The following is a 10468-nucleotide window of genomic DNA, read 5'->3' on the forward strand; positions in this document are numbered from 1 at the left end:
TGTAAACTATTATTATATCTGGTCTTCGTGCTTGGATAGGTTCATCTGTTTGTATATCCATGTCCTATAGGATCTTCTAATTGTTATTTTCTAGTACTGCTGCCGATTTCTGCTTGTACCAATTTTCTGGGTGTTCAAGATGCGATTGTTTGTATAATTGCCAGTGCACTGCCTTCCCCACTTGATCGTGTCTATTTTCATATTCTTTTTTAAGCTAGTTTGCTGCATTCACTTATTATGTGGGTTATTGTTTCATCTCTTTGTCCACAGTCTGTATCTGGTGTTTTCTTATGTCTTGTCCATCCTTTCTTTCATCTAGTGCGACTGTTATTAAAGATTCAGTTTCCTTGTTTAGTCTTTTTTTGTAGTCATTTTCAAGTTTTTTTCGTTAGTTTAATCTGTTGTAATCCTTATGAATCTTCGTGTAGCTATTTTTCTTCCCATTTTTCCTTTTTTGACTTATCCCTTGTTTCTTATTTTTCTGTTTTGTCTGTTTTTTTTTCATTGTCTCTTACTGCAGTAGTTATTATCCTTCATGATCGGTCTAGAGTATCTTACTAGTAACACTGTCCATGTGTTCATACCTTTTATTAGGTTTCTACTGTATAGTTTAGTTTGAGGAGTTTTCTTGTTCTTCCTTTTCAATTTTGTTTTTCATTTCTTCGTTAGTATAAAACTGGTGTCTGCTTCCAGAACTCCCAAATAATATCTTCTTCTAATTCTTTTTTCGTGTTATTTACACAGTCGTCTATATAAACCATCCCTCGTTGTCCGTCTTTCCCTTTCATATAGTCGTTCAGTATCATCGTTGAGTGTAGTGCATTGTGCATTGTCGTGAGTTTCCCGGTCTTTTGGTCGAGATACCTCAGGTCTTCCTTGGTCTAACCTATAAACGGTCTAGAGTATCTTACTAGTAACACTGTCCATGTGTTCATACCTTTTATTAGGTTTCTACTGTATAGTTTAGTTTGAGGAGTTTTCTTGTTCTTCCTTTTCAATTTTGTTTTTCATTTCTTCGTTAGTATAAAACTGGTGTCTGCTTCCAGAAATCCCAAATATTTGTAGCTGTCATGTTCATCTAGTGCCCTCATCTTAATTGGATTGAGTAGTACCATATCTTCTTCATGATCATCAGTGCGCACTTTTCCAAACTAAATTCCATTCGGATATCCTTACTGAACATTCTGGTTGTGTTTATACGCGTTTCTAGTTCTGTCTTTGTGTTTGCAAACAGTTCCAAGCCATCCATATACATTAGGTGGTTCATTCTTTCATCTGTATAAGTGAACATGTATGCGGCTTGGCATTTTTTTAATATATTGTTCAGGGGCATCATGGCTATGATGAGCCGTAGTGGTGAAAGGGAATCACCTTGGAAGATCCCTCTTCGTATTTTTATCTCAGTTATGTTTTGTCCATCAGATGTCAGTTCAAGTCTTCATGTTCTCATTGCATTTCTATTAAATTGATAATCTTGCCTGGTATGTTGTACATTCTCAGGCTTTCTATTATCCATGCTTGCGGGATCTTGTCATACGCTTTCTTGTAGTCGATCCATGCCATGGCTAAATTTTTTTTCTACTTTTAACCTCCTTCAGGATTCTTTCGTATATGCATAATAGTTCAGTTCCTCTTTTTCCTTTCTGGCATCTTTACTGTTCCTCTGGGAGTAGTCCGCGATTATGAAGGGAATGATAAATTTGTTCCCTCAGTTGTACTGTTAATATTTTCTATATTGTAGATAAACATGTTATTGGCCGGTAGTTACTAGGGATGTTTCCCTTTTATGAGTCTTTTTGCACCAATGCTGTTCTACCTTTAGTAATTCATTCTGGTACGTCTGCTTCGTAAATACATCTGTTCAGGTTCTGAATTAGTCATTCATACTGTGCTGTAAATATTCTTAAACCAGTACGCGTGTATCCGTCGTTGAATGGTGCTCTCCGGCGGTTTGCCATTATTCGGAAGGTTGTTTAGAGTGTTTTCTTACTGAGTTCCTTTTCTCTCCATTCGTCGATTTGCTGTGACTCTTCCATTCGGCCGAAAGACATGAAGAAATGATCTTATTGCTCTTCCCATATCTGATTCCAGTAACGTTTTTTTTCTGTTGGGTCCAGTTGTTCTGTTCGTGTTTTTTCTCCGTTCACATTCTGATAGAATTGGCTTTCATTGTTTTCAAAGGTCATGTTTTGCTTGCACTGTATTATATCTATATATTGTATCGGTATCGTCTTAATCTCCCTTCTTTTGCTGCTACTTTTTGCTTCAAGTCTTCCTGTTTCTTGTTGAACCTCTCCCCGCTGGCCATATTTCTACTTTCCTATCCTCTTCTAGTCGTTTTCATCTTCTTTATCACTGATTTCTTTTTTAAGTTTGTTGATCTGTGTTTCCAGCCATCCAGGTTTTGTAGGTTCATTTTCTTTCCCCCGCTTTTCTTCCCTTTAAACTTCATACTTACTGTCTTGGTATCTGCATAAATTAAATTTCTTAGGCTTGTAATGGCAGTTGTTGGTATATATGGGAGGAGCTTGTCCACGTTCTCTGCTTCAGCTTTTAATTTCTTTAACTCTTGGTTCCTTAAGGATGGGCGCTTTGCTTTTTTCTCGTTCATAAGTTGCTTGATGCTTTCTACTTCAGCTAGTCAATCCTCGGTAAGTTCTGTTGTTTCATAGATTTCGGTCTCTATGTTTATTGTGTCCGTGTTTTGAAGGTCTTCTTCATCTGGAGTTTCTATGTGTGGAGTTTCTATGTGTGGAATTCCAGCGAAGGATTTTTTGTTCCGTAATTTGTCTTTTGTTGTATTTCACTCAGTTCTAAATTTAAAAGCCAACCTTTTTGAAAATATGTTTGGCTTGGTCCACAATTCTTTGTTCCGATGTATGGTAGTCACTGGGCATATTCCACAACTCTTTCATTCATTTGCGATATCCTCGGTTTTTCGACGTCTATAATAGCATTTTATTACCAGTCTATTCTCTTTTATTGTCCATTTCTTCCCTCGTTTTTTTAATACTGTGTTAGTTAATTTGGCTCTCCTGTGTTTTCACTGGATTGTTTTAGTATCCGAATTTATAGGGGATACTTACGTGTTCTGTGGCTGTTATACTGTTGTTTTTGAAATTAGGAGAGGGGCCAACAGAATAATATAGGAAAAACAAATTCAGTAACTAAGCAAATAATAAAATGATTATAATTCTTCTTCTTCTTCTTCTTCTTCTTCTTCTTCTTCTTCTTCTTCTTCTTCTTCTTCTTCTTCTTCTTCTTAATCATCATTATTACTGCTGTTAACCACTTCCTAGGACACACCAGTTCCTGTCAGATCACCGAAGTCAAGCAACGTTGAGCGTGGTTATTACTAAAATGGGTGACCAATTTGGGAATTCCAGGCGCTGTGTGTAGGCGGACGTCGACATCTTCCTGCAAAAGTTGCAAAAACCTAACCTCGTCATCTCCCCTAACAGGGATATACATGCGACTGGGGACCGCTTGTGGATTTCATACTCCCACGAAACTTAAACCTGACGCACGCGCGCGCGTACACACACATACCCTAGGAGTTCTTACATAGACCATCATCAGCGATCACTCAGAGACAATAACCTATGGTGTTCCTTGGAGTCTGAGTGGCAACAAGTGCTCTCCCCCTCTTTCAATAATTAATGCGCAGATGACTTCACGTTATCACAACAGTCGCTTACCTTTGATCTTCAGCTCACAACGGCCAATGCTATTCCTTGGGTTGGGTTTTTGGTAACAAAAAGTTTCTCTAAGGCCCCAATGCCCTTCGCACTTTTCCAGTGGAGGCTTGGACAGTGCCCTACTTTCTCGGTCCTTCCGAACCCTTCATAACTCTTTGATGTAGTGCTATGTAATGTAGACATCATCGTTTATTGGAAGGGAGTAGTGCTGTTGGTATCGGTTTTTTTTGCATCATCATCATCATCATTATTATTATTATTATTATTATTATTATTATCATCATCATCATCATCATCATCATCATCATCATCATCATCATCATCATCATCATTATTATCATTATCATTATCATTATCATTATTATTATTATTATTATTATCATTATTATTATTATTATTATTATTATCATCATTATTATTATTATTATTATTATTATTATTATTATCATTATCATTATCATTATTATTATTATTATTATTATCATAATTATTATTATTATTATTATTATAATTATTATTATTATTATTATTATTATTATTATTATCATAATTATTATTATTATTATTATTATTATTATTATAATAATAATAATAATAATAATAATAATAATAATAATAATAATAATAATAATAATAATAAATTCCAGTATAAACCAATGGCCACTAACATTGAAAAAGCGGCTGTTGAGATGATGCAAATTCATTTGCAAATGCTATCGAAGGAGGTGGATGGAGCTGGACGTCTGGGGAGACTTGTTGTCACTCAGCTTCCAGAGAACACCACAAGTTTCCAATCAGATCGTTTGTTGACTTGTGTGAAAGCTCCATGTGAGCCAATAATAATAATAATAATAATAATAATAATAATAATAATAATAATGATGATGATGATGATGATGATGATGATGATGATAAGTATAATAATAATAATAATAATAATAATAATAATAAAGAAAGCAAATAATAATAATAATAATAAAGAAAGAAGATTTCTATTTAGAACTGAGTATCATTTAGCACTTTATCCGTTACGCCAAAGGTCCGTGAACGTGGTACAAAAATATAATTTACCCGATCATGGCTGAAGAAACGAGAGTAGAACAATCTACTTCGTAGATTAAAGGATTCGGTTCGAAATTCCGTCCAGATTCTTACATACGAGGAAGGCTGGAGGTTACACCAGCCGAAACCTTATGAAAATAACACCCAAAAGTGAGAATAGTAGTTCGAATAATCTATATATATATATTATTTATGAATATGAGATGCATAAAAAGACACAATACAATAAAACAAACCAACAAATGATTACGAAATAAACCGAAAGAAATCCTGGCCAATTTTTTTCTTTTCTTTTTTCTTTTTTTATTTTTTGTTGCTTACGTTGATATTTTCATCATCTACGCAGTTAGATATTTAACTGGTGTTTGTGTCATATTGTTTGGTTGGTTTGCTGGAGAAAATCCAACAAACTGGTTGCAATAAAAAAAAAAGAAGAAAAAAAACCCAGAAAGGAAGCGGCAACAGACACACCCAATTCGTAAAGAATTCACTTATCGAAAAGAAATAGTAGATGAAGACTGAAGCATCATTTGCCATTTTTTTTTCATTGACTTCACTTCCGCTGTTTGTAATGCGCATGTCTAAATGCACCAAAGGTTATTAAGTGTGAATAAGGAAATTTAATGAAAATAGGACAGGACCATCCCCCAAATTATTCCGATGGTATTCAAGGTAGGTAAGTAAAGGAGAGGCAGAGTGTCATAAAATGGGGGAAAACATGTCATTCGCATATCCGGGTTTATAACAGGAACACATTTATAAAACAGCTTGCTCCCGTTTTAAAAACCATCTTCAATGTAATTTATATATTCGACTATGAGTATTATAGCAATGAAAAGACATCCAATAAAAATATTAGTATACCACTCAGGAGTGTGTATACCTCCGCTAAGACTTCGCAAAAACAAAATTATTAAATGAAAGAAAGTAAATCAAATAAATAAAAATAAGATAAATAACAATATTTCTTATTTGATTAGGGTTGTGTTTTCTGTGATATAAGCGTTGTTTAAATTTTAAAATAAAATACGTGTATTACACGTGTGGAGCGAAGTTACAACGCGAAGATTTTGTAAAATAAACAATTTGACTTCAAATGTATAATATTAGTATTTTATTTTAAAATTTAAACAACGCTTATATCACGGAGAACAAAAACCTTAACCACTTCAAACCACGAAGAAAAGTTTTAATATACGCATTTTAATTTAATATTTGTATTTGTTAATTTTATTTGATTATCTTTAATAAATAAGAAAAGTAAACTGTAATTTTGTCCATCGTCGGTCAGTCACAATTTTTTTAAACGTAAGTAAATACATCATTTCGAAATATCAAAGACATTAGCTATTTTTAGCAATAGTGATTATTGCAGTAATAGTAAACAAAAATTTCCAACAAATAAAATAAATGGCGTGACTTGAAACCGAAACAGAAACCTTTAGATCTTCAGGCACGTTCTACCAAATATTCGAACTTTCTAATGAATAGAACTTAAAACATTACCGTCACAAAATTAGTAAAACTTTGGCGTGACGTCATAAATTTATGACATACATTATGTTTTAAACATGATTTCTCCATCCATCAGAGAGAGAGAGAGAGAGAGAGAGAGAGAGAGAGAGAGAGAGAGAGAGAGAGAGAGAGAGAGTAGTTTTTTAATTTATAAACAAATCGAAGACATGAAAGCCCTAAATCACAGGGCTGTAACGACATCTAGAACCGAAACTGATCTCTTATGTGGACAACTGGCTACAACTCCCTTAATTATCTAATACGCATTATTTCTATACCAAATTGAAGAAATGTTCTTTTAATATATTAATCCTTTTCGAAGTTTATACTCATAAAAATAAGCATCTCCAAATATGTTTCCCACTTGCAACAACAATTGAAACAAACGCCACCGGCGAATCATTGGAGGTTCCACCAAAGAATTCTTTGTTATTAAAAACAAATGATATTGTTATTTTATGCATTGGATTGATTTGATCAGTTTTATTGATCCTTTTGTAAATATGCGAAATGTTTTTAATTTTTAGCCAGAATCAAACTTTTGACAAACAGTTCTAGAGACGAAATGGTTAAATGAAAGACAATTGGAAGACTTTTTGTTTTCGCATCAAAGTTGTTAGCTTCCTTTTAAAGAAGACATCAAACGCCAAACTTTGGCAGCGAATTGAACAAACATCCAAACAACACTAAGACACACATTCTGGTTCCAGTTATTCACGTCTTTTCTTTTTTTCATTTCTTCTCTCTTTCTCTCCGTTTTCTCTAAAGATGTGGAAGCAAATTCCATTTTCAAAATACGTTCTTTTTTGAAAAGTATTATTTAAAAAGAAAAACAAAAACGGTAGAAAACCAAGAGACTTCCTAAATAGTTTGAGATTAAAACTGGGAAGAACAGTCAAAGACAGGCGATATTTTTAGATTTTATTTACCTTATTTTGCATTCGCATTTATTTGTAGGAGAGGCTGTATCTGACTATCTGTTTGTCAGGCTTACGTTTAAAACAGCATTTTAGACACGTCCATGCTTTTCTATGAGAGGGTCTATGTCCGTTTGTTTGTCACGCCACCGTTTGAAATAGTATTTTTAGAATCTCCAATAACCATTATCAATCGCTTTGTCTGTTCGTTGGCCATCGGTCTTACACTTAAGTTTAAAATATTGTTTTAAGAACTGCCCATAAGATTCTATAAAAGGTTGATCACATCTACGTTTGTGATAACATTTTTATTTGTTTGTCATGCTTAAGTTTTAAGTAACATTTGCATTGATATGCCACGCTTATGCTTTAATTAGCATTTACATTGGTATGTAATGCTTCGATTTTGAGTAGCATTTCCTCCATTGGTTGGTCATAATTCAGTATGAGGAGATATTTTTACTTGGGAGTCACCACTTATGAAGGCCCGAGAGACACTCGAGGATAAGGGCTAATGAAAGATGTTAGAGTAGTAATCGTTAATGGTGCAAATTAAGTAGAATTTGATTATTTATGGCGACGGCTCAACAAAAATTTGCTTACATTGGATTTGAAGGCTATCATATATTCAACTGGAAAGCAGACCAGTGGAACAGTGTTTCACAAGCGGGCAGTTATGGGAAAGAAACTTTGTTCATGGAATCTGCGTTAAGATTTAGGCATAGTTAGACGCATCAAAGTAACTCTGTATGAGGTTCTGTCCGTCGTTATGTACCACTTATGAAATAACATTCTTTCTTTTTTTTCTGTTGTGGGGTACAAATCATCCCTATTTCAGAACGAACTAAATGGAATCAACCACTTATGAATACCACTGGTTTCAGAGACTAAATGGAGACATAACATCTTTAACAGCTATGAATACTTACCCGGCACTTTTCGGATTTGCTATCTCTTTCAGCAGCATATTATTTTTGAAAAAGTCCTGGTGGCTACCCGTTTGATCACTCGTTGGCCATTTAAGGATTTTTCTTGCCATTCTTTGGTGGTGAGGTCCTTAAAGCTTTTCTGTCTTCTCTCTCTTTGCCCATCTAGGGCCATCAACTGTTTTTTGTTTTCTATTTTTTTCAGATAGTCCAGCGCTTGGTGGAGACTTAAGCAGCTGGCTGGTCTAGGGGTGACGTGCCTTTTTAGGCGAAGGTCCCTCTAGCTACAAATCGGCGGGTCTCCACCAAGTGCTAGGGCACTAAATGGATAGGACTTTTTCATCCAAACGAGGGGACGCCCTCAATGCTCGGTCTGGCAGCAGTAAAGGTCCAGGGTCCTGTCCGTCCATTGCAGGGCTTGCCACACCCGGTGGCACCCCATCGTCCATGTCTGCGTCCATTACAGGGGGTTTCCACATCCGGTGGCAATCCATCACCCGTGTCCGCGTCCATCTCAGGGGGTACCACACCCGGTGGTACCCTAGTTCCCGTGCTGTCCGTGTCCACGTCCGTATCATCTGTGTCATCCGTGTTGGGGGGTACCATACAACGTGGTACCCCATCGTCCGTGTCGTCCATGCCCGTGTGGGGGGTACCACTTCTGTAGTACCAGTATCCGTGCCCGCGTTGTCAGGAAGTACCACACCAGATACTGACCCATCGTCGTACGTCTTTCCGATGGCCCTGACAGACGTCTCAACCGGTTATAGTGGTGGACAGAGCGGAGGGATCTCGTGGCCCTTGAGGTAGATATAGCTGCAATACAGGAGACCCACTTTGCTGGGCCGGGGGATTGCGATATGCTGGTGAATGACTTTGACGTTTACTCAGCATATGGCAATCTCTATAGCCGTGGAGGTTTTGTGCTAGTAAGTCCCACACTATCTGAAAGTCGGTGGGGATAGAGGGTCGGTGAGGTGTGAAAGCAGCCTGTCTGACTTGATGGCCTCGCACGATCTTGTCGACAGGTTCTGTCTGGATCACCCGGGGAGGGAGATGTGGACGTGGCAAAATAGTTTGGCCTCCTATTCAAGTACCTACATTGAGAGGATGTTAGTTAGAAGAGGCGACATAGATTTCTTATCTTGTCCCGCATTGCACTGGCTAGGTCATTTGGACCATAAATTAGTAATGGCTCGTTTGAAAATAGGTAATAGACCTAGGGTAGCTGGGTACTGGAATTTGAACGCCTCCTTACTGGAGATGGCCAACTTCCGGGAGCAGCTAATTCAGCGGGAGTTAGTGGGGTGGTTACTGGTGGGTTTAACTTAAGGCTAATGTTAGGCGTTTTTGCGTCCAATTATAGCCAAAGCCTCGCTTTGACTAGGGCACAGATGAAAACACACTTAGAGGATAGGCTGACTCGGACAATGGCTAGAGGGGATCCCCTAGAAATAGTATTAGTTAAGGGGGACCTCAAACGCTTGGCTAACGACCGTTATGAAGGTCAAGTAGTTAGAGCAAGTTAAAAAAGAGTCTCGAACAAAGCCGTGATCATTTACGCTGTTGAGCGTAAGGCCGCCTTAAGATGCAGCTCGGATGGGTACCTTCGGAAGGGGAAAAATCTGAAAAGACATACCCTCGCATCGACTCGGAAATTTGCAATGAGTTTCGGTGACATTTGGAGGAGCGCTTTACTCAACTACCTAGACTCGGTGGCCAGGAGTTTTGCAGCTATTTAGCCGGCTTGTCCTGCCTTACTACGGCCCGAGCAGCTAGCTGTGATGGGATGGTTACGGAGCGTGAGGTCATTACTGCGTTGAAGCAGGTTGGCCATAACAAATCTCCGGGGCTCGATGGTCTGCCCTACAAACTGTATTTGAGGCTGTCGCCCATGTTTGTTCCTCTACTGATGGGTTTGTTTAACCACTGGTTTATTCAGGGATCCATCTCTGGACAGGTAACCAAAGGAATGATCACACTACTGAAGAAAAGAGAGCAGCATAGTGGGGAGGACTTAGATGATTATAGGCCCATCACTCTGCTAAACACAGAGTTGAAGATTTTGTCCCGCGTTCTTGCAAACCGACTGCAGGTTGTTATCGGCGACTTGGTCGAACCAGGTCAGACTTGTTCTGTGAAGGGGAGATCGATTTAAAACAACTTGCACTTGGTGCGCACGATCATAGAGGAGTTAGAAGACGACACAGGAGCTGCGCTGATCAATTTAGATCAGTCCAAAGCGTTCGATAGGGTCGACCATGGTTTCTTGGAATCTGTTATGGAGACCGCCGGCTTTGGTCCAGACTTACACGAGTGGATCTCTGTTCTGTATCGCAATCCTGCGGTA

This window comes from Euprymna scolopes, chromosome 11 (genome assembly GCF_053919585.1).
Source record: "Euprymna scolopes isolate OS-2025 chromosome 11, ASM5391958v1, whole genome shotgun sequence".
Taxonomy (NCBI): domain Eukaryota; kingdom Metazoa; phylum Mollusca; class Cephalopoda; order Sepiida; family Sepiolidae; genus Euprymna; species Euprymna scolopes.